This window comes from Bos javanicus, chromosome 14 (assembly GCF_032452875.1).
Source record: "Bos javanicus breed banteng chromosome 14, ARS-OSU_banteng_1.0, whole genome shotgun sequence".
Lineage (NCBI taxonomy): Eukaryota > Metazoa > Chordata > Mammalia > Artiodactyla > Bovidae > Bos > Bos javanicus.
The window spans coordinates 19,247,102-19,273,595 of record NC_083881.1 but is presented as its reverse complement, the minus strand read 5'-3'; the positions used below and the strand labels follow the sequence as shown (position 1 = coordinate 19,273,595).

General features: G+C 47.9%; 1 long non-coding RNA gene across 1 annotated transcript; it reads left to right on the top strand.

Annotated features, from left to right (window-relative positions):
* Window positions 1-6,868: 6,868 nt before the first annotated feature.
* LOC133260398 (uncharacterized) lies at window positions 6,869-22,641 on the top strand. The gene is made up of 2 exons (XR_009740803.1): window positions 6,869-7,425; window positions 13,938-22,641. It is a non-coding gene; the product is annotated as an uncharacterized LOC133260398 (long non-coding RNA).
* Window positions 22,642-26,494: the final 3,853 nt, after the last annotated feature.

Here is a 26,494-nt window from a genome sequence, read left to right as displayed (position 1 = left end):
TGTTGTTTAGACGTCCTGCACAGGGTGCTATTAGTGGTTGGGTGATGCCGGGTCTTGTATTACAGTGGTTTCCTTTGTTTGAGTTCTCACTATTTAATACCCCCTAGGGTTAGTTCTCTGGTATTCTAGGGTCTTGGAGTCAGTGCTCCCACTCCATAGTCTCAGGACTTGATCTCTGGTCAGGAATGAAGATTCCACAAGTGGTTTGTTATGGCATTAAGTGAGATTAAAACAAATATTCAAAAACGAAAAACCAAAGATGAACTCCTGACAAATGGCAGTTACAAAATCAGGCAAATAATAATCAAAATAATGGAATATACACATTTACATCCATGAGAAAGTCAAAACAGTCCAACAAAAATAAAGTACAATAGATTGACCTGGCAAACAAAGGAAATAAAAAATTTTATTTACCAGTTAAGAGCAAAGCTAACTAAAGCATGAACTGGAAAACAAAACTAAAGCAAGGTGCCAAGGGGGGAATAAAGCAATGAAAGTAAAACTAACAAATATGTTGAGAGGAAAATAAAGAAAGAAAAAAAAGAAAGAATAGATATGCAAAGTTAAATAGAGGTAGATGAAGAAGATTTATATATATTAAAGATTAACTGCAAGGGGAAAAGAACAGTAGGAAGGGCAAACAAAGGAATACATGTAGAAAAATATAATAGGTTTAAAAAATTAAAAAGTTAAAATTATAAAAAAAGAGAAAAGATTTAAAAAATGGAAGAAGAAAGAAAAAAAAAAAAGAGAAAGGAAAACTCCACAGAACTGCAAAAGCCCAACGTAGAAGCAGAGGTTTATAACAATAATAAAAAGTGTGACTGAATACACACACACACACACACACACACATACATCCATAAGCAAAATCAAAACAGTTCAACAAAAATAAAGTACAACCTGGAGAACAAAGGAAGCCTAAAATTATATCTACCAGAACAAAACTAACTAAAGTACAAACTGGAAAACAAAACTAAAGCAAGCTGCCAATTGGGGAATAGAGCAATGAAAATAAAACTAACAAATATGTTGAGAGGAAAGGAAAGAAAGAAAGTATAGCTATGCAAAGTTAAATAGAGGTAGATGAAGATTTATATACATTGAAGATTAACTGCAAGTGGAAAAGAACAGTAGGAAAGGCAAACAGAGGAATAAATATAGAAAAAATACAATAAGTTTAAGAAAATTAAAAATTAAAATTATAAAATAGAGAAGAAAAAAATATGGAAGAAGAACAAAACTAACTAAAGCACAAACTGGAAAACAAAACTAAAGCAAGGTATGAATTGGGGTATAGAGCAATGAAAATAAAACTAACAAATATGTTGAGGCTAAAGGAAAGAAAGAAAAGAAAGAATAGATATGCAAAGTTAAATAGAGGTAGATGAAGATTTATATAAAAAATTAACTGAAAGGGGGAAAAGAACAGTAGGAAAAGCAAACAAAGGAATAAATGTAGAAAAAAATAATAATAGATTTAAAAGATTAAAAAACAACAACAACGAATCCTCCCCCAAACTGCAAAAGCCCAATACAGAGGCAGAGATTTATAACAACAATAAAAAATGTGACTGAGAAAAGAAAAAAGCTCAAAAGCTTAGTTAGATTTCATAGTGCCAATAAAATTGACAACTACAACAAAGGGGGGAAAAAGAAAAAAGAATCTACAGAACAAGTCAAAACATAAGAATATTAAATGTTTTTCTTGAGTCACTGCTGTCAGAGTCCTTTCCCTCGTTGGGAGTCACAGTCCACTTCACCTCCCTAGGATGCCCTCTAACACTGTGCTGATCTCTGGACATGCTTTGAGGGCAGCTCAGATTCTAATCTGCTCCTATGCCTCTGTGTTCTTGCCTCCAATGTCCACAGCTATCAGAACTAGTGCGTCTTCTTTTGTGGGAGCTCTCAATTAACTTTTATCTATTTCACAGATGCAGAGTCTGCCTAGTTGATTGTGTGGATTTAATCTGCAGCTTGTACAGCTGATGGAAGGGTTTCAGGTCTTCTTCCTTAGTCACACTGCCCCTGGGTTTCAGTTGTGGTTTTATTTCCACCTCTGGATATGGGTCGTCCGCTGGGGTTTGCTCCTGAGGCTGCCCTGGAGAAATTGGGTTTGCCCCTGTGAGGGCCAGATGTGGAGGCGATGCAGCTGCTTGGGTCGCAGGGGTTCTGGCAGCACCAGGTACTCAGGGGAGTTGGCAGCTAGGGCAGCAGGAAATATAGTGCTCTAGAAGGGTAGGGCAACCAGTATTGGCCAATATGCTCCAGTATTCTTGCCTGGAGAACCCCTCTCTCTGACAGAGAAGTCTGGCAGTCCACAGTCCACAGGGTTGCAAAGAGTCAGACATTACCGAAGTGATCCTGCATGCCTAGGCGAAGGCTGCCTGTGGCAGCTCTGCCCCAGTGAGAGTTGAGCATGAAGGTAGCAGAGCTGCTTGGCTTGCGGGGACCCTGGCGGTGCCAAGTGTACAGGGACATGGACTGCCTCTGCTGTAGGAGTTATGGCCCTATCAGAGTCTTTTTCAAGCCTCTTGTAGCTGGCAATCAGAAGGCCTCTTTGACCAGTCTTTCTCCATAGCTCCACCCTTTCAGGCACTTAGAGGTCTGTTTCATTACCTGGGGTCCTTCTCTGTTGTTCGGTGCCAGGGTCCTACTCTATAGATTGGCGCATCAGGCACTTAAAGGGGCACCCGGGGTGGGGTCCTACTCTGTAGTTCAGTGTGTCAGGCATTTGATGGGCCAGGCTCTCTATTGTTCAGCTGCCAATGCTGGCATGTGGGGGGAGAGGCTGTGGTGATGACTCCACCCCCTACGCGTGACTCAGCAGTATTGCCTAGTTTCCATGGCTGCCTGGCTTTCCTCTACAGGCATTTCCCCCCACAATCTCCTCCCTCACATCCCCTCAATCCATCTCTCCACAGTCAACAGCAGCCCTTGCCCTGGGATTGCTCCACAATCCCTAAACTCCAACTCCCAGCCACTAGACTGTGACAAGGTCTGTCTGATTCTCATTCCATTTAGGCTGCCACAGATCAGCTGTTTCCCTTTCAGTCTTAAATGTTTCTCCTCTGACTCAGACAATTGCCCCGATGTTGGGGTCGGACCCCTGCTTCAGTTCCCTCACCCACCGAGGGCAGGCCCAGTCCTACTAACACTCCCGTTTCCCCACCTAGTTCCTTCATCCTACCGAGTTTTGTGTGGCTCTATATACTCTTTTCTGCTGGTCAGGTACTCCTGTCCACTCTCAGCTGGTGTTCAGCATGCACTTCTGTGTCTGAAGGTGTGTTCCTGATGTATCCATGGAGAGAGATGTATTCCATGTCCACCTACTCCTCCGCCATCTTGTCGATCAGAGGGTGAGTTTTTAACAGATGCATTCTGACAGCTGTCAAAATACAATTAAAAAAATTGTTTCTAATGAAGTTAAAGACAACTAACCCCTACCAGAGCCCACTCCAGTATTCTTGCCTGGAGAATCCCCATGGACAGAGGAACTTGGTGGACTTCAGTCCATGGGGTCTCAAAGAGTCAGACACGACTGAGTGACTAAGCACAAACAGAGAGCCACCTCACTGAAAAAATGAACAAAGCGTTTGGCCAGCCCAGTGTTAATTTTCTGGTATACAACGTAGTGATTTTATGTTTTTATACATTACACAATGATGACCAAGATACGTCTAATTACCGTTCATCACCATACAATGTTAGTGCAGTATCATGGACGCTATTCCCTAGTCTGTATGTTGCATCCCCATGACATTTGTTCCACAAGTGGAATTCAGTACTTCTCAGTCTCTCTCACCCTTTGCACTCATGCCCCTACCCCTCTGCCCTCTGTCAACAACCAGCACATTCTTGGGAATCTATGAATTCATTTCTGTTATGTACTTGTTCGCTTGTTTTATTTTCTAGTTTCTGCATGTAAGTGACATTATAAGGTGTTTCTGTTTCTCTGTCATATCTCACTTTCTCTGTCATTTCTCCCTCTAGGTCCATTCATGTTGTTGTAAGATATCATTTTTTTTTTTTTGTGGCTTAGTCATATACCAGTGGGGCTTCCCTGGTGGCTCAGATGGTAAAGTGTCTGCCTGCAATGCAGGAGACCCAGGTTCAATCCCTGGGTTAGGAAGATGCCCTGGAGAAGGAAATGGCAACCTATTCCAGGACTCTTGCCTGAAAAATTCCATGGATGGAGGAGCCTGGTGGGCTACAGTCTACGGGGCTGCAAAGAGTTGGACACAGCTGAGCGACTTCACTTCACACATAGCATTGTGTGTGTATGTATATATATGAAAACTTCTTTATCTATCAGTTGATGGACATTTTGTGGCTTACGTGTCTTGGCTGTTATGAACAAAGTGCCATGAATATAGGGGTGTGTATATCATTTTGGATCGTGGTATTGTTTCATCGGAAAGATACTCCCAAGTGTAATTCCTGCGTCACATGGTAGTTCTGGTCTTAATTTCTTGAGGACCTGTATACTATTTTCTGTAGCTGTACCAGTGAACATTCCCAACAAAATGCATGAGGGTTCTCCACATTCTCGCTGATACTTCTTATTTATTGTGTTTTGGATGGTAGTCTTTTTATTTTAGGTGTGAGGTGATAACCTAAATTCCTTGTTCTGTTGATGTGCATTTCCCAGATGAAAGGCGATATCGATGATAGTTGCATGTGTCTCTTTGCCATCTGTACTACTCCTTGGAAAAACGTTCAGTCCCAATTTTTAATTGGGTATTTGGAGGTTCACTTGTGTCAGTTCTTCATCCGTTTTGGATATGAACCCCTTTTCAGGTGATATTGTTTGCCAATATTTTCTCACATTCAGGTTGCCTTTCATTTTGTGAATGGTTTCCTTTACCCTTGGGAAGCTTTTCAGTTGGATGGAGTCTCATTTGTTCTGCTTTTGTTTCTCTTGCCTGGGGGGACACATCCAGAAAATGTTTCTAGGACTGATGTCAAAGAGTGTACTGCCTGTGTTTTCTTCTAGCAGTTTTATGGCTTCAGGTTTTGCATTGAAGTGTTTGATTCACTGTGAGGTTGCTTTTGAGGATGGCATGGAAAGGATTCCAGTGTGATTCTTGTGCATGTGTGTGCAGTTTTCCCATCACTACTCACCGAAGAGACTCTCTTTTCCTCCTTGTGTAGTCTCACCTCCTTTGTCATAGATGAATGGACTATATCACTTCACTCACTTCAGTCGCTCAGTCGTGTCCGACTGTTTGTGACCCCATGAACTGCAGCACACCAGGCCTCCCTGTCCATCACCAGCTTTCCCGGAGTCCACCCAAACCCATGTCCGTTGAGTCAGTGATGCCATCCAACCATCTCATCCTCTGTCGTCCCCTTCTCCTCCTGCCCTCAATCTTTCCCAGCATCAGGGTCTTTTCAAATGAGTCAGCTCTCTCTATATATGCTTATTTCTGGGCTCTCAATTCTGTCCCATGGGTCTATGTGTATATCTTTTGTTCTCATACCATACCATCTTGAGTATTATTATTGTAGTATATTTTGAAATCAAGGAGGGCTTCCCTGGTGGCTCAGATGGTGAAGAATCTGCCTGAAATGCAGGAGACTTGGGTTCAATCCCTGGGTTGGGGAGATCCCCTGGAAAAAGTAATGGCAACCCACTCCAGTATTCTTGCTGCTAGACCATGCTGAATGAAAGTGGTGAGAATGGTCAGGTTAGTTAGGTATAAGCTCAACTGGCTCTCGTCCCCTTGCTCCCTCTCTATCTCTCTGAGGCTTCCAGGAGGGACAGGATTAGTCCATGGTCACACATGGCTCAAGGAGTCAACTGGACCATTATTTTTCTACTCCCCAGTCCTGGGCACAGTTTTGTGAACTGTGTACCTTCTTTGACCCAGTGTCCATTTAGAGCTTTCCTAATTTTAATGGGGTTGTGTTAGAGTTCTTTGTATATTTTGAGATAAAACCTTTATTAAATATGTGTTTGCAAATATTTTTTTCCCAGTTGTGTTGTTTTTTGATTTTTTGAATGAGGTTTTCACAACAGTAGCAATCTTTAATTTTATAACATCCATGGAATCTCTTGCTTTTCTTTCTGGAATGGTGTGTTTTGTGTTGTGTGTTACAACTACAAAGCTTGTGATCTACATGACCAAACCCAAGCTCATGTCAATTTTGTTTTGTGTTTTCTTCTATAATTTTGAATAGTTTTGCATTTAAAATTTGTGAGAAGGTAACAGGAAGGCCAGAGGCCCCCAAGCAGCAGGGGGAACTGCAAGTGGCAGACGTTTTTTGTTTTCTTTTGTTTTCCCCTTCTCTGTTGATCAAACAGGTTCTGCCTAAGACTAACTTTTTTTTTTCTTTTCTCAAACCTTGGGCTAATAATGGCTCAACAAAGCAGTATTCATGGCAATTGTTTTATGGCCAGGAATGATACACCTTGTGCCATCCTATCTCAAAAATGCATATTGTGAGAGGGGGGCCTGGTGAAACTCCCCTCACCCTTGAGGTGTTTCTTTTATCTGATTAGAAGCTCGCTAACAGACATAAAATGCCTTGCTAAAAACTAGCACGTGGGCATTCTATCTGCCCCTTCTGATGTCCATGTCCGAAGCTTTCTCTATCTCCCTTATACTTGAATAAAATTGTGTTACACAAAAAGCTCCAGTGGTCAAGCCTCGTCTCTGGCCCCGGATCAAATTCTTCTCCTCTGGAGGCAGCAAATCTCAGCATAGCACGTGGACAGCAGCAGCAACCTTTCAAGTTGTCTATAAATAATTTTGAGTGAATTTTGTGTACCTCGTAAGGTTTGCGTCTACATTTATTTCATTCTATATGGTTTTCAATTCTTTGTTCTTTACCTATTTTTTAAAAGTTATGGGATATTGTCTTCATTTGAGTTTGAATTTCCAGTTTAATGGGTTTCCCTAGTGGCTCAGCTGGTAAAGAATCTGGCTGCAATGCGGGAGACTTGGGTTCGATCCTTGGGTTGGGAACATCCCCTGGAGAAGGGAAAGGCAACCCACTCTAGTATTTCTGGCCAAGAGAATTCCACGGACTGTATAGTCCATGGGGTCGCAAAGAGTCCGGCTCGACTGAGCGACTTTCGCTTTCCAGTTTAACAGACTCAGCAGTTCTGCCAGCAGGGGCCGCTGTGCCCCGTGACCTGTGAGTGAGGCGTGGCCGGCACTTTCCTTATTGACCACAGGGTGGCGCTGAGCCCGCGTCACTGACTCACAGCGCATGCGTGTTCCCTGCAGCTCCGACTTAGCGTAGCTGAGGGGAGTTTGTCCGCTCAGGTACGGCAGGGCTTCGTCTGGGACTCCCAGGTGAGCGCTCAATCGCCTTGGAAGTCGCTGGGGTTTCGGCTTCAGGACAACACGGGGCGGCGTCCACACTGATGGGAGCTGGGATTCCTGACGACTCAGGCGACGTCGAGAAGAAAAGGTGGGGAAAATTCAGGAGAAGTTTGGTGAAGTTTCCTGTGTGCGAATGACTACTGTTTTCAGGCGACCCAGGAGGCCGTGATGGAAAGCGGGGGTTTTAGTCAGTTGTAGACGGTGTAGACGGTGTCCGGGGCCCGTCTTTGGATGTGGTGTCTAGTTTTCCCAGCTCTGTTTATTGTGGGGACTGCCCTTCCCCTTGGTGAGTCCTCGGCCCCTTTGTCATGGATAACGGACCATCCATGTGGGCAGAATTCTGAGCCCTCTATCCTGTACCTCTGGCCGTGTGCCTGTTTTTTGTGCCAATTCCGCACAGTTTTGGTGACTGTAGCTTCACCAGATTTAGTGTGGAGTCAGGGAGGGAGATGCCTACAGACGGTTCTTTCTCGGGGTCACCTTGGCTATTTGGGGTCCTTTGTGATTCACACAAATGTTAGGAGGATTTGCACTTTCTGTGAAAAATATCATTGGAAATTTAGGAAGGATTGCATTCACTGTGTGCTTTGAGTAGAATGGACATTTTAACAACCGTATTTGTTCTGTTCATGAACACAAGTTGTTCCGTCACTCAGTCCCGTCCGACTCATAGCAACCCCATAGATTGCAGCGCGCCAGGCTTCCCTGTCCGTCATCAACTCCCGGAGCTTGCTCAGACTCATGTCCATCCAGGCAGCGAGGCCATTCAGCCATCTCATCCTCTGTCACTCGCTTCTCCTCCTGCCCTCAGTCTTTCCCAGCATCAGGGTCTTTTCCAATGAGTCAGTTCTTTGCATCAATACTTTGGCCACAAAGTATCGGAGCTTCAGCTTCAACATCTGTCCATCCAATGAATATTCAGGCTATCAATGAATATTCATGGTGAGCAGAAGTATCTTTAACTAATTCTTCTGTTCCATGAGCACAGGTATCTTTGCAGTGATTTGTATCTTCTTTGGTTTATTCATCATTGTCTTAAAGTTTTCAGTGTACGGGTCTTTGACGTCCTTTGTTAAATTTATTCCTTGATATTTAGTTCTTTTTGATGCAATTGTAAATAGAGTTTTTTCACTTTTGGATGGTTCATTATTATTGTTTAGGAATGCAGTTGATTTCTGTGTATTTATTTTGCATCTTTACTGAATTCATTTATTATTTCTAGTAGTTTTTTGGTGGAATGATGTAGAAAATTGGAATTTTAAATCCCAGTTTCTGCCACATCCAGGTTGTCCACAACAGGGAGGAAAGGGAAGTCCTTTATGTTGTTGTTGTTGTTGAGTTGCTCAGTTGTGTCCGACTCTTTGTGACCCCATAGACTGCAGCACACCAGGCTTCCCTGTCCTTTGCCATCTCTAGGAGCTTGCTCAAACTTGTGTCCATTGAGTTGGTAATGCCATCCAACCATCTTGTCCTCTATCGTACCCTTCTCCTCTGCCTTCACTCTTCCCCAGCATCATGGTCAGGCTTCCCTGGTGGCCCAGATGGTAAAGAATCTGCCCACAATGCAGAAGGCCTGGGTTCAATCCCTGGGTTGGAAAGATCCCCTGGAGAAGGAAATGGCAACCCACGCCAGTGTTCTTGCCTGGGAAATCCCATGGACAGAGGGTCCTGGAGGGCTATAGTCCATGGGGTTGCAAAGAGCCTCTATAGGGAAGCCCTAATATAGTCTTCCCACAGTGCCTTCTGAATTCCATGTGGATTTTGAGTGAACTGGATCTGGATAAGGCTTGGCCTCTATATGGAAGTTTAATATTTTCTTTGCTTTTCTGGCATGGTTTTGACATGGTACTTTGAAAAGTATTTTATTTTCCAGTAATTTCAGATGTATAGACAACTTTATGTACATGAGAGCAAGTTTTGTGTCTTGATTAGATATATCCCTAAATATTAATGTTAACATTTAAATGGAATTATTTTTATAAGCTCATTTTCAGATTATTTATTGCTAGTGTATATGTACAAGATAGGTTTCTGTAAAGTGATATTTTGTCCTATGACTTTGCTGAATTAGTTGACTAGTCAAATAATTTTTCGTTGTTATAGGAAGTTTTGCATATAAGATAGTGTGATCTGTGTTCTGTGAGCAGACACAGTTTTAATTTTTCTGTTCATGTATGAATGCCTTTTATTTCTTTCCTCAGACCTCTGGGTAGAACTTCCAGTACCCTACTGAGTAACAGTGGTGAAGGCCGGCTTCCTGTCCTTGTTCCCAATTTCAGGAGTAAATCTTCCACTGTTTTTCACTGAGCATGAAGCTTGATGTGGCTTTGTATGCTACTCTCACATTGAACAAATTTCCTTTTATTCCTACTTTCTTGAGTGTTTGCATCATGAGATAGCACTGGACTTTGATTATAGCTTCCTCTGCAGTAATTGAAATGATCGTGTGTTTCTGCTTCACAGTTTATAGTGGTTCAATACACTGCTTAGTTTTAATATGTGGAACAACCTGACATTTCTGGTGTAGAGATATTGCTTATGGCACCGTCCATTCAATGTTCTGATGGTTTCATGTTGCTGTAATTTTGTGGAGAATTCTTGCTTTCATGTTTATACGGTATACTGGTGTAGTTTTCTTATTATTACATACTGTTTGATTTGATTAGCTTTGGCTTGGTGTTGGTGGCTTGAAGGGATAGCCTTAGGGCTGAGACTGGTGTGCGGGCTGGGTTATGGGTTATGGTTGCTGAAAAGTGATGCCCATGTTGCAGACCAGGCCACCTGCCTCTGACATCCCCATCCCGCCAGCTCCTGCCTGGCCCTCTAGAGACTGCTCAGTGCCCAGAGGGCAGGGGTGGTCCCCTAGTTGGCCTCCCTCCTGCCTCTGCCTGTCCATCTGTCCTGCCTGAGTCAGGGCACTGCTTCCTCCATAAGGCTTCTGGATTCTGGCCTTGGAACCCCACCCCCCCTACACACACATCCCCACAAGCTGTGTTGACCACCAGGATTTGTCACCTCAAGAGGCCCAGGAACTTGGACTCCCCAGGACCTCAGAATGGGACTTTGTGTGCAGATGGGCCACTGCAGAGCTGCCCAGGTTGAGATGAGGTCACTGACCTCTATGTGAGGGGGGAGCAGTCCTCATGGGGGAGAAGGAAGGTGAAAGCAGAGACAGAAATGGGCAAAGAGAGACCTGGAACCAGCTGACCACAGAGCCTGCAGGAGGAGCAGGCCCCCAGCACCTGGACCTAGGGCTCCAGGCCTGAGGGTAAGTGTCCCCTATTACACCCCTCACACCTCCCCCCACACGCATCTGGTGTTCTGTGTTGGGGCCACAGGAATCCCAAACCTGGCCTGTGGAGGCTGGGGCGTTGTGCTTGTTGAAACCCAGGGCAGTCACTAGCTGCCTCCCTCTGGACGTAACCCTGCCCTTTCCCGGAGGAGGGACCCAAGGTCCAGGAAGACCCACTCTTCCCTGTGGTATGGCTGCCTGCCCCCTGTCCACTGGGTATCTCAGGCCCGAGAAAGAAGCCACAGTGGTGTAGTGACCATGGTGAGTGCCTGCAGGTCGCCCATACCCACCTCCTGCCCTGAGTGTGGCCATCTTAGAAGGGGCCCTCTAGCCCCCGATGCAGGTGCCTCGTTTCACAGGGTAGGCCCTTGCGCCTTGTTCTCGGAGGAGGGTGTCGAGAGCCGTGGTGACCGACGCCTGTGAGTCTGTGGGCCAGAGAGGTCTTGCCCAAGAGCCCAGGCACAGCTGGGCCAGGACGGATCCACCCCTCCCCTCCCGTGTATCCCATGGAGTGAGGATCAATTCCCATTAACCCCCAGGAAGAGACAAAACCCCCAGAGGACTAGACCGTCCACAGATCGGGGACTGAGTGTGCGCCTCATTCCCTCAGAGAGAGCAATGTCTTCACCAGGGCCTCCAGATTGGCCCATGTCCCCACCAACATCCAGCCTCGGGGACCATCCAGACAGAAATCCCCTTCCAGGAGCAGGGGCCCCTGTGCTTATAGACCCCGCCTTTGGGAAAGGGGGCCGGCCCGAGGGACGATGGGTGTGCCCCAGTGCCCCACGCTCACTGACCATCGTCCCCACCCCCCTGCCCCCTCCTGCTCCCTGTGGCCTCACCCCCTCATTTGGAGACCCTCCTCTCTAGTCTCCAGGCACCCACGCTTCCCACCTCATCCCCATTTCTCTCCAGTTCAGTTTGCCCTTTTCCACACCGGGTGAAGAGGAGAGTGAACACCTCATGCCGGTGTTTGCAGCTGTGTCGATGGATGCAGCTGTGTCGATGTCCAGCTAGACCTGGCTGCAGTCTAGCTGGACACCGGGTGGTTTCCAGGGGTACAGGGCTCGGCGTCGCCCAGCAGGGAGCAGCTCTGACACCCGTGCCCCACACCCCTCGTCCAGCCTCAGGGGTGACCCAGGACCCTCCCTGGGCTTCCCCGACCCTTGGTCGGTGTCCTCCATCATGCGCTGACAGGCGAGGGTTCCCTCCAAATGCTCCTAAACGCTTCACCCCAACACCCTTCCCGCAGTCGGCCCCTTGTCCTATGGGGATGCTCCACCCTCACCAGGTCTCGACTGCATGGCAAGGGCAGACATCAGGCCCGCTGTATGCACTGCTGTGCATCCTGCTGTGTACACAGGTATGACCCTGCCCCAGGACTGGGAAATGCAGCCCTACAGGGGATGTGGGGAGACGTGACTGACCACAGGGTGGACGTCAGCTCTCAGCTCACGGGCGAGGGCAGCCGGCTTCTTGCTCCTGGGACCCTTTCTCACCCAGCCTGACCATGACCTGGCTTTGTTCCACCCTGTTTTCCCTCTGTTGGCCTTGCTCTGTGAGCATAACAGGCCAGTGTGGCCAGTGGCCACAGACTGAGGCACATGGACACTAGCTGACCCCGTGCGCCCTTGCTGGCCACTCGGGACAGGCGCTGCCCTGGGGCCTGTGCGCTGGGGGCTCAGCTGTGCACAGAGAGCCCAGGCCTCTGCTTCTGGCTCTGGAGTCACCTTGAGTCTGCCAGGGGTGTCTCTGCTCCCTGGGCCTCTTTTCCAGGCTGGTCTGTTATGATGGCATGGTGCGTGGTGGGGCTTCCCGAGTCCCCAGGGGGCTGGAGGCTGAGGTCAGGCACATCCTGGCCCCATGTTGATGTGACAGACCCCAGTAAACCCTGCACCTCAGGACTCAGGTGGGCTTCCTGGGCTGCTACAGCCAAGGAGGCTGGACTCTGCTCCACACATGTCCTTGCTGAGTTTAACTGCATCCTTCATCATAACTAACCCTGAGTATAACAGCTTCAGGGACTTCTGGGAGGCGGTCTCTGGATCCCTGACTCTGCAATCAGGGTCAAAAATGGTGGAGGGTCATGGGGCCCTGAAATCGAAGGGCCCTCTACCAGGGGGGTGGGTAGGAGACCCCAGGTGGTAGTTAGCTGAGTCCAAGGCCCTCCCAGGTATGAGGCATCCTAGCCCCTGTGCATCACAAAGAAGCCTGGTCCCTGCTTCTGAGAAATTCCCTAGGGTGGGTCCTGGTGCCAGAGGTGCCCCTATGCTGTGGCTCCTGAGTTTCCAGGGAGGATAGAGGAGTGAGGAGAGACTTGTCCACAGAAAGAGAGATTGTGTCAGAACAGAGCCTAGGGCTGCCACACCCCAACCTCCACCACCAGCCCAGGTGCACTGCGGCATGGCCGTGAGAGCAAGGCTCCTTCCCCCAACAAGACACGCAGGACACGTGGGGCACTGGTCACTGGACCCCCAACTCAGTGTTAAAACCTCCCACTCAGGCCTGTTGAGTGAGAGACACCATTTGAAGACTATTAATGGGGTGGGGTGGGCTGGGAGTGAATGCCCAGGGGGGTGAAGCTGGGGTGGGGCAACTTGGAAAGTCACCCAAGGCCAGGCTCTCCCTGCAGCAACCCCCCATGTGAACCCAGGTGGAGGTGGACCCCTCGAGTCAGAGCCCCAACGGCTCAGACACCACATTCTGGGCCTTTGGGGCACCAGTGCCCAAGCAGCCCCCGTTCTTGTCTATACCTGCTGCAGTCAGGGCTGGCCCTGTCTCCGTCTTCTTACTAGTATTTTATTTGTATTTTTGGAGAAGATTTTTTCACAAGAAACACGGATTTTTTTTTTTTTTCAAACAAAAGGTTTACACATTAAGAATCTATTGTCTTGGAAAAATAGAAAAAGTCTCTTCGGCTAGCAAGGCATAATTCAGATCGGAGGAACTAGTGAAGCAAGTTATATCCTGGAAGTTCTGATTGATCCAGTTTTAGGAATAAGATTGACTGTCTTCTTATCTAGTTGTGTAAGGCTCCTAATGTGCTGTCTCAGCTCGAGACTGGTAACACTCACAATCGAGCCTCCATGGTCCCATCTGGTGTGGACACGGCTGGCTCACTCTCCAGGAGGCTGCATCTGTTCACAGAGGCCACCAAGCTGCTCCCCAGGTGCCCCAGTCCTGTTGTTACTATTGAGGGCACAGACCTCTGCTCTCTGCCTGTTCCCACTCCTGCTGGGCTGACTTCTGTCTGGCCTTCTCCACTCTACTGACAGGCTCTTTAACTCTGGGTTTTTCTTTACATGCAGGTGGATCCATGGCTTGGCTTCTGCAGACTTCTTCACCAGCGTTGACCTGGATGGCACAGAAGAAGGTTGATCCCTGGGTCCAGATTCCAGCCCCGCCACTGCACTGTCTTCTTCATGGCCAAGTTCTCACCCGTCCCAGCAGGCCTCTTGGGGGCCACTGGGATGGGGTGTCCATGGCAGGAGCAGGGGTCCACAACGGGATGGGGGTGTCCACACCAGGACTGGAGGGTCTTTGGGGGGCTGGAGGCCACGGGGCAGGCAGGAAGGCTCCCAGCATTCAGGCGGGTCCACACATCATGGTCGTAGGCCCGCCCACAGTGCACCAGGCTGTCGATGTGGTAGAAGGTGCAGTGGTCCGGGGACCACCAGTCCAGCCTGCGCAGGTGCCTGACCACCAACTGGTCAGTGTAGAGTATGCACAGGGAGCCCTGGCCATGCTCCCGCACTTCGGGAGGACACTCAGCATGGTCCCTGGGATCACCAGGAGGTCAACCAGAAGGGTCCCCCCAGGCAACCTCACTAAGTTACAGTAAGAAACAAAAGACACCTCCATGCAGGAAGACGGAAAATCACCAGCCTGAGTGCTGTCCTGAGGAAGGCAGGCTGGCATCTGGGAACTGGGTGCTGTATGGAGTGAATGAGTGGCTCCCAGATGCTATGTCCATGTCATGACTTCAGAATTTGAAAATGGAACCTTCTTTGGAAGTAGGTCTTTTGCAGGTGTAATTGGTTACAAATCTGGAGAGGAGGTCATCCTGGATTGGGGTGGCCCTAAATCATTGAGAGCGTCCTTCTAAGAGACACAAACACAGAGGAGATACCAGGTGAAGATGGAGCCAGAGGTGGGAGGGAGGGGGCCACAAGCCCAGGAACACCTGGAGCCCAAAAAACTGGAAGAGGCAGGAAGGACCCTGTGCTGGAGCCTCTGGAGGGACTGCAGCACTGGGACACCCTGACCACAGACGGCTGGTCTCCAGCCTGAGAGGGGACAGGCTTCCGGTGTTCAGAGCCTCCGTGTGTGGTCATTTGTCACCGCTGCCCCAGGAAGCTCATGCAGCTGGTGGGAAGCTCCCTGCCCTGTTCTAAAGCCTCCCTCCCATTAGGGGCAGGCCCCTGCACCAGTGCTGTTTGCACTAACCATGAGGTTCATGCTGAGCCTGGCTCCCCTTCTGGGCACTGGTATTCTGGAGGGAGAGGGCAGATACCACCACATGACCAGCCCCCAGCTGGGTGCCAAGTCTCCAGTGAGCTTCCCTGGGGGGTTGGGGTGGGGGTGACTGTCAGGGCTTTGCCCTTTGTCATGGGGGAAGAGACACCCCAGACACCCTCGAGGAGGGAGAGGCACGATGGGTGAGTGACCGGCTCAGGGCCCCCACTGGTGCCTCTCCACTGCGCCCTGAGGCCCGTCAGAGCTGTGAGCACCCCAGCCGGTGCTGAGCCCTGGAGCCCCCCAGCAGGCCCCGCCCCTTCCTCCACTTCTAGTAGGTGGGACACCCCTTCCCCTTGTCACTTCAAGAGCACTGCAGGCCCTGCCCGCTTTGTCCTCTTCTAGTTGGTGCGACACCCCTTCTTGTCATTCCAGGAGCACTGCAGACCTCGCCCTCTTCCTCAATGTCTAGTAGGTGTCACACCCCTTCTCCTTGTCACTGTAGGAGCACAGCAGACCCCGCCCCCTTCCTCCACATCTAGTAGGTGGGACACCCCTTTTTGTCATTCCAAGAGCACAGGAGACCCTGTGTCTTCTTCCATGTCTAGTAGGTGGGACACCCCTTCTCCTTGTCACTCCAGGAACAGTTCTGGAGCCAATGTGTGACTGGTTCTGGGGTTTGCAGGCTGAGCCCCTGATTCTGTGCCCCCTTCACCACATGAGCACTAAGAGCAAGCTATCTACCCTGCTGCCTGAATGCCCTCACCCCCACTCAGTATTCTCAGGGAAGGATTAGGGGCTTCTGTAGCAGCATCTGAACCCTCCTTTAATAGGGGTATCCTTGTTCATAACCCTTTAACCCCAACCTTTAGCTGCTGCTGCTAAGTCACTTCAGTCATGTCCGACCCTGTGCGACCCCATAGACGGCAGTCCACCAGGCTCTGCAGCCCCTGGGATTCTCCAGGCAAGAACACTGGAGTGGGTTGCCATTTCCTTCTCCAGTGCATGAAAGTGAAAAGTGAAAGTGAAGTCGCTCAGTCATGTCTGACTCTTAGCGACCCCAGGGGCTTCTGTAGCAGCATATGAACCCTCCTTTAATAGGGGTGTCCTTGTTCACAACCCTTTAACCCCAACCTTTAGCAGGAGGTAACAAAAGTCTCTAAGGTAAAGGTTCCAGAGAAGAATGGTAGCTACAAGCAAAACTAGATGGAACCAGCTGGGACCAAGCTGGCAATGAATCTGACTTCCAACAGACATTGTGTGTTGATTTTACTGTATTATTGATGTTGGAGATAAATGGGCTCTAGATTAGACATAACTGGCCTCCTGTTTGCATTTCATGGGACACAAATAAGTGTACTTTATTTCATGGTGGATACTTACAACTGTTAGCATTTCTGAAGGAAGAGTTAGATGGGCTAGGTATTTTCAGTCAGCCTCCTGTTTGCCCTCTGAAATGGAAATAACAACAGAGAGTAAATAGCCAGTGTTTGTCTCTTGCAAACACCTTAAGGTAACAGTCACGGCAAGGACAAAGAAGGGGGCGCAAAATCCTGTATGAGTAAAGAGTTAAGGGATCTCTGCCCACCACTCTTTTGGGACAAGGGAGACACTACGTGTGCACAGAAGGTCTTCTTATGGGTCAAAACTCAAGAGATAATGCCAGGAGCAATGAGTCTTGCTTTTCCCAGAAGACTTCACTTCAAGATCCATCCTGGCTGAAGAGTGAGTGTGCACCCAAGGGGAGGGTCCCAGGGTAGGTCAGGTGTGGGAAAAGAAACCGGATAATCAGCCTGAAGGAAAACAACGACCCGGAAGAACTGCCCCATATAAGTGACTTAACCATCTCTTTACTCTGCTCTTCCTCACTCGGGGGGACGCCCACACCCTTTCTCTGCTGTGCTTCTATCTTAACAAGCCGTTTCTCCCTGTGCTTCCCCATTTGTTGTTATTCTATGTCTCTAAAAAATTTATACCTGAATTTAGTTTCTGTCTCTGTAATAAATACACTTTTCACCGTGGGTAAAGATCCAGGGAAAAATGGCTTCTAGCTTCTAGCCCTTGCCGATCTGGTGGCTAGGATTCGTGGTTCTCATCCAGGTTTCCCAGGTTCAATTCCTGGGCAGGGAATTAAGATCTCCTTTCATGTCACCACTGGCTGCTAACTTGATCATTATATTAAGTGACACACCTACTGGTGGCCATACACAACGTGAAGAACCAAAAAAAGGTAAAAATGAGGTGGCCCCCTGCTAATTCGGAAAAGTCCTGCCCTTCCCCTAAACGTACCTGCCTCCCCAGCATTAGCCTCACTCCTCCTCCCAGTGTCTTTACTGTTTAAAATCAAACCACTTTCCCCAGGTGGGCGAGAAGTTGAGCTGTGAACTTAGTTCCTGCTTCTCTGTTCTTTGGCGTCTGAGTAAAGCCTGTGCTGTGTTGCTCTTGGCTTTGATTTCATAATTGTCCTCTTGAGCCCAAGTGGAAAAAGGAAGCCTTCCCTGTTGAGGCAGAGAGCCTTGACCAGGCTAGGGCCTGAGCAGAGTCCATAGGACAACTTGGTGACAATCTGTGAGGGGATGGTGGTCTCTGCCTGTGGGGTGGTGGAGGGCACACCTACAGCTACAGTACTGGCTCCAAGGATGAGCATCAGGACGCAGAGATGATGTGAGCCAGATGATGCTCTTGTGAGGGCAAGAGTCAGGCTCTAGTGAGGACCACATTCAGGCTGTCTTGATGACCAGAGACAGGGCCCAGTGAGGGCCAGAGCCAGGCCCTAGAAAGGATGAGATTCAGGCCCTAATGAGGATGAGTGTCAGTGCCTAGTGAGGACCTGAGTAAGGCTGTAGTGAGGACCAGACGGGGCCGAGTGAGACCCAGAGTCACGTTCCAGTGAGGCAGAGTCAGGCCACAGTGAGGCACAGTTTCAGGCCGTATAGGAAAGAGTCAAGCCTCACTAAGTGAGGAGGAGAGTCAGGTTCTAGTTAGGACCAGAGTCAAGCCACAGTGTGGACCAGAGTTAAAACCCCATGATGACCAGATTCAGGGTCTAGTGAGGAAGAGTGTCCAGCCCTACTGAGGGCAAGAGTCATGCCATGGTGAGGATCAGAGCCAGGCCATAGTGAGGACCAGATTCAGGGCCCAGTGTGGAACAGTGTCAAGCTCCAGTAAGGACAAGAGTCAGGCCCCCATGAGGTAAACAGTCAAGCTGTAAGTAGGCAAGATTCGGGCCATGGAGGACAGAGTCGACATAGTGAGGATGAGAGTCTGACCATGGTGAAGATGAAAGTCAGGACAAATAGAGGACCAATGTCAAACTGTAGTGAGGACCAAAGTTAGAGCCCAGTGAGGACCAGACTCAGGGCACCGTGAGGACCAGAGTCAGCGTCTAGTGAGGACAAGTGTCAGGACATAGGGAGGACAAGTGTTAGGCCCTAGTGAGGACAAGAGTCAGGATATTGTGAGGACCAGAGTCAGACTGTAGGGAGGACCAGACTTGGGCCCATTGAGAACCACAGTCATGGCCTATTGGGTACCAGAGTCAGGCCCCAGTGAGGCAAAGAGTCAGGTCATAGAGAGGCAAAGAGTCAAGTTGTAGAGAGGACAAGTAATGTCATAGTGAAGACCAGAGTTGGACCATAGTGAGAACCAGAGTGAGGGCCCAGTGAGGAACAAACTCTGAAGTCAGTGAGGACCAATCTCAGGGTGCAGTGAGAACCAGAATCAGCATCTTGTGAGGACAAGAGTCAGGCCCAGTGAGGACGACAGTCAAGCCCTAGTGAGGACCACAGTCAGGTCCCAGTGAGGCAAAGAGTCGGGTAGTAGAGAGGACAGAATAAAGTCAAAGAGAGGACCAGAGTCAGGCCATAGTGACAAAGACAGTCAGGCCACAGAGAGGACCATAGTCACAGCATATTGAGAAGCAATGTCAGATAATAGAAAAAATGTGAGGATGCTGTGAGGACCAGAGTCAGGCCCAGTGAGGATGACAGTCAGGCCCTAGTGAGGACTCAGGCAAAGAGTCAGGCAGTAGAAAGTAAAGAATCAAACCTTGGTGAGGTGAATCAGGCCATGGTGAGGAGCAGAGTCACATCCCAGTGAGGCAAAGAGTCAGTAGAGAGGACAGAATAAAGTCGAAGAGAAGACCAGAGTCAGGCCATAGTGACAAAGACAGGCCACAGAGACCATAGTCATAGCACATTGAGAAGCAGTGTCAGATAACAGAAGAAGTTTGAGGATGCTGTGAGGACCAGAGTGAGGCCATACTGAGGATGAGTCAGGCCCTAGTGAGGCCAAGAATTGGTCCCTAGTAGCATAAGAGTCAGTGCCTTGAGAGGATGAGATTCAGCAGAGTCAGGCATAGTGAGGACCGAAATAGGGCCAGGTGAAGAATCATCTCAGGTTCCAGTGAGGACAAGAGTCAGGCCCCAGTGAGTCAAAAGTCAGACTCAAGTGAGACAAAGAGTCAGGTAGCTGAGAGGACAGTGTCAAGCCATAGAGAGGACCAGAGTCTGGCCACAGTGAGGACCAGACAGGCTGTATAAAGTACTAGAGCCAGGGCCCAGTGAGGACCTGAGTCAGGGCCCAATGAGGACTAGAGTCAGGCCCAGTGAGGCAAAGCATCAGGCCATAGAGAGGACCAGGGTCAGGCCATAGGGAGGGCAAGAGCAGGCCGTAGAATGGACCAGAGTCAGGCAGTAAAGAAGATCAGTAACAGGGCCCAGGGAGGAACAAAGTCTGGGCCCAGTGAGGACCGGAGACAGGCCCTAGTGAGTATGAGAGTCAGGCCCTGGTGAGGATTTGAGTCATGCCATAATTAGAACTAGAGTCAGGCCACAGGGAGGACCAGACTCATGGCCCAGTGAGCAACAGTGTGAGGCTCCGATGAGGACAAGAAACAGGCCCCAGTGAGGCAGAAAGGAGAGAGGAAAGAGTCAGGTCATAGGATGAGAGCCAGGCCATGATGAGGAGGAGAGTCATGTCAGGGTGAGGATGAGAGTCAGGCTAAAGTGAAGACGAGTCAGGCTTTAGTGAGAACCACAATCAGGACAGAGTTAGGCCCCAGTGAGGCAAAGAATCAGGCCCCAGTGAGGCAAAGAGTCAGGCAGTTGAGAGGACTGAGTCAAGCCACAGAAAGGACAAGAGTCAGGTCACAGTGAGGACCAGGCAGGCTGTAGAGAGGACCAGACTCAGGCCCTTGTGAAGACGAGAGTAAGGCCCTAGTGATGACCAGAGTCAGGTCATAGTGAGGCAAAGAATCAGGTCGTAATTAAGACCAGATTCAGTTGTAGACAGCAGCAGGGTCAGGCCATAGAGGAAGAGAATCATGCCACAGAGAGGACCAGTGTCCTGAAATAATCAGGACCGGACTCAAGGCCCATGAGGACCAGAGTCAGGGCCTAGTCATAAGCAGTGTCAGGTAATAGGAAAAGGATGTAGTGAGGACCAGAGTGAAGCTGTAGTGAGGACCATGCTGCTGCTGCTGCTGCTAAGTCGCTTCAGTTGTGTCCGACTCTGTGTGACCCCATGGACGGCAGCCCACCAGGCTCCGCTGTCCCTGGGATTCTCCAGGCAAGAACACTGGAGTGGGTTGCCATTTCCTTCTCCAATGCACGAAAGTGAAAAGTGAAAGGGAAGTCGCTCAGTCATGTCCGACTCTTCGAGACCCTATGGACTGCAGCCCACCAGGCTCCTCCATCCATGGGATTTTCCAGGCAAGAGTACTGGAGTGAGGTGCCATTGCCTTCTCCGATGAGGACCATAGTGATGTGGTAATGAGGATCAGAGTTTGGCTATAGTGAGGAGTAGAGTAAGGCCCTAGTATGGACGAGAGCCAGGCCCTAGTGAGGACCAGAGTCAGGGCCCAGTGAGCCAAATACCCAGGCCTCAGTGTGGCAAAGAGTCAGACCATAGTGATGCAAAGAGTCAGGTTTCAGTGAGGATAGCATCGGGCCATAGATAGGACATGGTCAGGACCTAGAGAGGACCAGAGTCAGGCTGTAGGAAGTACCAGGGTTAGGCCATCGTGAAGAACTAGGGTCAGGTCATAGTGAGGACCAGAGTCAGGGCTAGTGGCAAAAAAGTCAGGTCCCAGTGAGGGCCTAACTGAGCCTGACAGCAGAGTCAAGCTGTTGTGAGGCAGAGATTCAGGCTGAGGGAGGCAAAAATCAGGCCACAGTGAGGCATAGAGTCAGGCTGCAGTGAGGACCAGAGTGAGGCCATAGTGAGGACAAGGATTAGGATGTAGTGAGGACCTGGGTGAGGCTTCAGTGAGGACCAGAGTCAGGCCATCGAGAGGAGCAGGGTCAGACTGTAGTTAGGACCCTTTGGAGGACCAGAGTCAGGCCATAAGGATGACCAGAGTCAGGGCCCAGTGAGGACTGGAGTCAGGCACCTGTGACAAAATAGTCAGGCCCAAGTGAGGGAGAGTCAGGCTGAATGAGACAGAGTCAGGCCACAAAGTCAGCTGCAGTGAGGACCAGAGCCATGGCCCGGTGAGGACCAGAGTCAGGCCCAGTGAGGATAAGAGTCAGCTCAAGTGAGGACAAGGTTAGGACAAACTGAGGACCAGAGTAGGGCACAGTGAGGACCAGAGTCAGGCCATAGAGGACAGAGACAGGCCATAGTGAGGACTTTGTCAGGCCCTGGTGAGAATGAGAGTCAGGCCCTAGTGAGGCCCAGACTCAGACTGTAGTGAGGACCAGCCTAGGGAGCAGTGAGGATGAGTGTCAGCACTAGTGAGGACAAGAGTCAGGCTCTAGTGAGGATGAGAGGACGAGAGTCAGGTCCCAGTGAGGCAAAGGGTCAGGCCATAGAGAGTACAGAGCAGAGCCACAGAGAGAGCCAGAGTCAGGTCCGCATGAGGAAGAGAGTCACCAGAGAGTGGGGACCAGAGTCTGGCCATAGTGAGGACAAGACTCAAATCACTGAGTCAGCCATAGAGAGAAGAGGAGTCAGGTTGTAGAGAGACAGTCATGCCATAGAGAGAACCAGTGTCTGGGCCCAGTAAGGAGAAGACTCAGGGCTCAGTGAGGACAAGAGTCAGGGCCTAGTGATAGATAGTGTCAGGTAATAGGAAAAGAGAGGGCATACAGTGAGGGCCAGAGCAAGGCTGTAATGAGGACCAGAGTGAGGCCTTAGTGAGGGGCATGGTGAGGCCCTAGTGTGTACGAGAGTCAGGCATTAGTGAGGATGAGAGTCTGAGACCAGTGAGCCAAACAGTCAGGTCCCTTTGTGGCAAAGAGTCAGGCCACAGTGTGACAAAGTGTCAGACCACAGTGATGCAAAAAGACAGGTTGTAGTGAGGCAAAGTGTCTGACTTCGCGACTCCATGGACTGTAGCCTGCCACACTCCTCCATCCAGGCAAGAATACTGAAATGGGTTGCCATTTCCTTCTCTAGGGGATCTTCCCAACCCAGGGCTTGAACCTGGGAGTCTGCACTGCAGGCAGACTCTTTACCATCTGAGCCACCAGGGAAGACCAGAGCCATTATAAGAGCTATGCAATTGGATATTTGAACAATTTATCTCTAATATGAAAATAAAAGTGTAATTTCTCAGTTGTCTCAGACTCTTTGTGACTCCATGGACTGTAGCCTACCAGGCTCATCCATCCATGGGATTTCCCAGGCAAGAGTACTGGATTGGGTTGTCATTTCCATCTCCAGGTGATCTTCCCAACCCAGGGATTGAACCTGGTCTCCTGCATTGCAGGCAGATGCTTTACCATCTGAGCCACCAAGGAAGCCCATATCTCCAATATAGAGGTTGTTAATGCTGTACTGTAAACCTCTTGCACTTGTCACCATCTTTGTTTAGTTCAGTAATATCTTGTGGTTTAGCTTCTGTCTTCTGTGTATAGTAAGCTAATCACTGATTGAAAATATGTATAACTTTGCTTTATGCTATTTTATATTTCACAGCAATATCCCTGTTAACATCTGTCAAAGAACTTGCTATGGAAACTGAACCATAACATACCATATTATACATGCAGATTTAACATTTTGTTTCATATCCTTTCTGGTGGAAATTTTGTCCATATGTTCAATTTTATATTACTCTGTATTTCAGTGTTTTAATTTTCTTTTCAATAAAAGTAGAAGTTATTTGATATGCTAATACTACACTGTCATACATAGGGAATTTCTTTTTAGCCTTTAAAACTAAACTATTTTTGCTGTATGATTTTAGAAAATAGAGTATATGGGAAAAGACAGCTAAAACAAATTATGCTTTAGAACTTTCCCATACCTAGAAATTAGAAAACTTTAAGTATTGAAAATTAATAATTATATAGAAAATATTTGAATTATTAAGAAGATTATGTTATTATTTAACCTTCATAAGTAAAATAAAAGTATTGTATCTAAAATATGGTAATACAGGAATCAGGTATTGATTCCTTTGATATTTTATTGGAGTATAGATGCTTTAAAATGTTGTGTTAGTTTCTGCTAAATAGCAAAGTGAATCAATTATACCTATACATATATCTACTCTTTTTTAGATTTCCTTCCCATTCAGTTGAGCACAGAGCATTGAGTACAGTTCCCTGTGCTGTACAGCAAGTCCTTATTAGTTACCTATTTTATATAGTGTTACTGTTGTTTAGTCCTTATGTCATGTCTGACCCTATTACAACCCCATGGACTGTAGCCCACCAGGCTCCTCTGTCCATGGGATTTCCAGCAAGAATATTGGAGTTGGTTGCTATTTCCTTCTCCAGGGCATCTTCTCAACCTCAGGGATCAAACCCATGTCTCTTGAGATGGCAGGTGAATTCTCTACCACTGAGCCACCAGGAAAGCCCATTTTATATATAGTAGTATATATTAATAAATGTCAATCCCAATCTCTCAATTCACTTTAAAATAAAAAAAAATGCAGGTGGGAAAGAAGTAAATTAGACTTATAAAACAATCATTTAAAATTATTTAACTGGGTATGTTGAGTTGTTTCACTCAAGATATTTACTCATTACTGAGTTGATTTCTTAGTGGATTAGTGTTAACATTGCACTTTGCAGCATAGGTCAAAACTATGGCCTTTCAGGCCATTTCAACCAATTTTAGGTCTTTGTGGAGGACAGGAAATTGAAGATGGGGAGATGGTCTGAATTGAATTACCCATTTGGTGTATCACAAAGCATTCCACATTAACATTTTATTGTATCATTGAGCAGTTTACTTGTAATCAATAACATTGCAATTTTGCTTCAAAAATAATAAAACAACTGTTTAAATGCTAACTCCCATTTTAAGAAAAAGAAAATCTATCCTATTACATTTTAGCTAAATTCTACTTTAAACTGCTTGATGCCCTTGTTTATTATTCCTGAGTTGTTTCATATCTATTTTCATTAAGTACTCAATTCCTAATCTTCAGATCAGAAACTTCTCTTCTATGCATTCCTCTGATACACAATAGGTCTTGCTTTTGACACTGTATTAAAAATATCTCTGTAACCATCGTGTGGTAGGCAGAATCTGGATGGCCCCCTAATTCCCTCCTTGTTGATGCACAAGACCTGCACAACCTGGAGAATGGAGAAGACCTATGAATATGAGGGTTATTATTCTCTTGTGTGGAGGTACGTTTTCCTACTGGCTTTAAAGAAGCTGCCATATTGTGACAGGGCCAAGGTGACTAGGGTCTGAGGGTTGTCTCTAGAATCTGAGATCAGTCCCTGGGGACCTCAGTCCTACAGCTGCAAGAGACCGAGTTCTGCCAACAACTTGAATGAGCTTGGAAGAGGACTCTGAGCCCCAGATGGGAATGCAACCTAGGCCAAAATCTTGGTTACATCCGTGTTACACACCAGCAGAGATTCCATCTCCATTGGGCCTGGACTTCTGACCTACAGATACTGTGAGACAGTAAGTGGATGTTGTCTTAAGTCTTTAAGTTTGTGGTAATTTGTTTATAGCAATAGAAAACTAACACAATCTGAGTTCCTTTTCTATACTCTTTTTCACTTCTTTTCTGCCATAGATTAACTAGTAGCAAGTGGGCCCTACATGATTAATCTCAAAATGGGCAATTAAGATAACAATTGTAATGGAAACTTGGCTAATCAAAGCTGGTTTACCTTGTGCTAATGCAGAAGAAAATGGCAACTCACTCCAGTACTCTTGCCTGGAGAATCCCATGGACAGAGGAGGCTGGCAGGCTACATACAGTCCATGGCATTGCAAGAGTCTGACATGACTTAGCGACTAAACCATCACTGCCAAGGCAACATTCTGTAAGTGCTCTTACCTGAGCCACTTCTATTTTGTACTTGTGTGTTTTCTGAATTCAGATATAATATTCTTAAAAATCCCTTGTTGTTGTTCATACTGTTAATGCTGTTTATGGGGTTCTCAAGGAAAGAATATTGAAGTGGTTTGCCATTCCCTTCTCCAGTGGACCACATTTTGTCAGAATTCTCCACCATGACCCATCCATCTTGGGTGGCCCTACATGGCATGGCTCATAGTTTCACTGAGTTAGACAAGGCCGTGGTCCATGTGATCAGATTGGTTAGTTTTCTGTGACTGTGGTTTTCAGTCTGTCTGCCCTCTGATGGAGAAGGATAAGAGGCTTATGGAAGCTTCCTGATAGGAGAGACTGACTGAGGGGAAACTGGGTCTTATTCTGATGGGTGGAGCCATACTCAGTAAATCTTTAATCCAATTTTATGTTTTTGGGTGGAGCTATGTTCCCTCCCTGTTGTTTGACCTGAAACCAAATTATGGTAGAAGGCCTTCCCTGGTGGCTCAGAGGTTAAAGCCTCTGCCTGGAATGCAGGAGACCAGGGTTCGATCCCTGGGTCGGGAAGATCCCCTGGAGAAGGAAATGGCAACCCACTCCAGTACTCTTGCCTGGAGAATCCCATGGGGTCACAAAGAGTCGGACACGATTGAGCGACTTCACTAGTGAAGATAATGGTGACCTCCTTCAAAAGGTCTGGTGCATGCACTGCCACACTCCCAACCCTACAGCAGGCCACTGCCAACCCATGCCTCCTCTGGGGACTCCTGGACACTCACAGGCAAGTCTGAGTCAGTCTCTTGTAGGATCAGTGCTTCTTTCTCCTGGGTCCTGGTGCACACAAGGTTTTGTTTGTGCCCTTCAAGAGTCTGTTTCCCCAGTCCTGTATAAGAACATTTCATTCAAAGATGGGCATAATAAAGGACAGAAAAGATATAGACTTAACAGAAGCAGAAGATATTAAGAAGAGGTGGCAATAATACATAGAAGAACTGTACAAAAAAGATCTTCATGACCCAGATAACCATGATAGTGTGATCACTTACCTAGAGCAAGACATTCTGGAGTCCAAAGTCATGTGGGCCTTAGGAAGCATCACTATGAACAAAGCTGGTGGAGGTTATGGAATTCCAGTTGAGCTATTACAAGTCCTAAAAC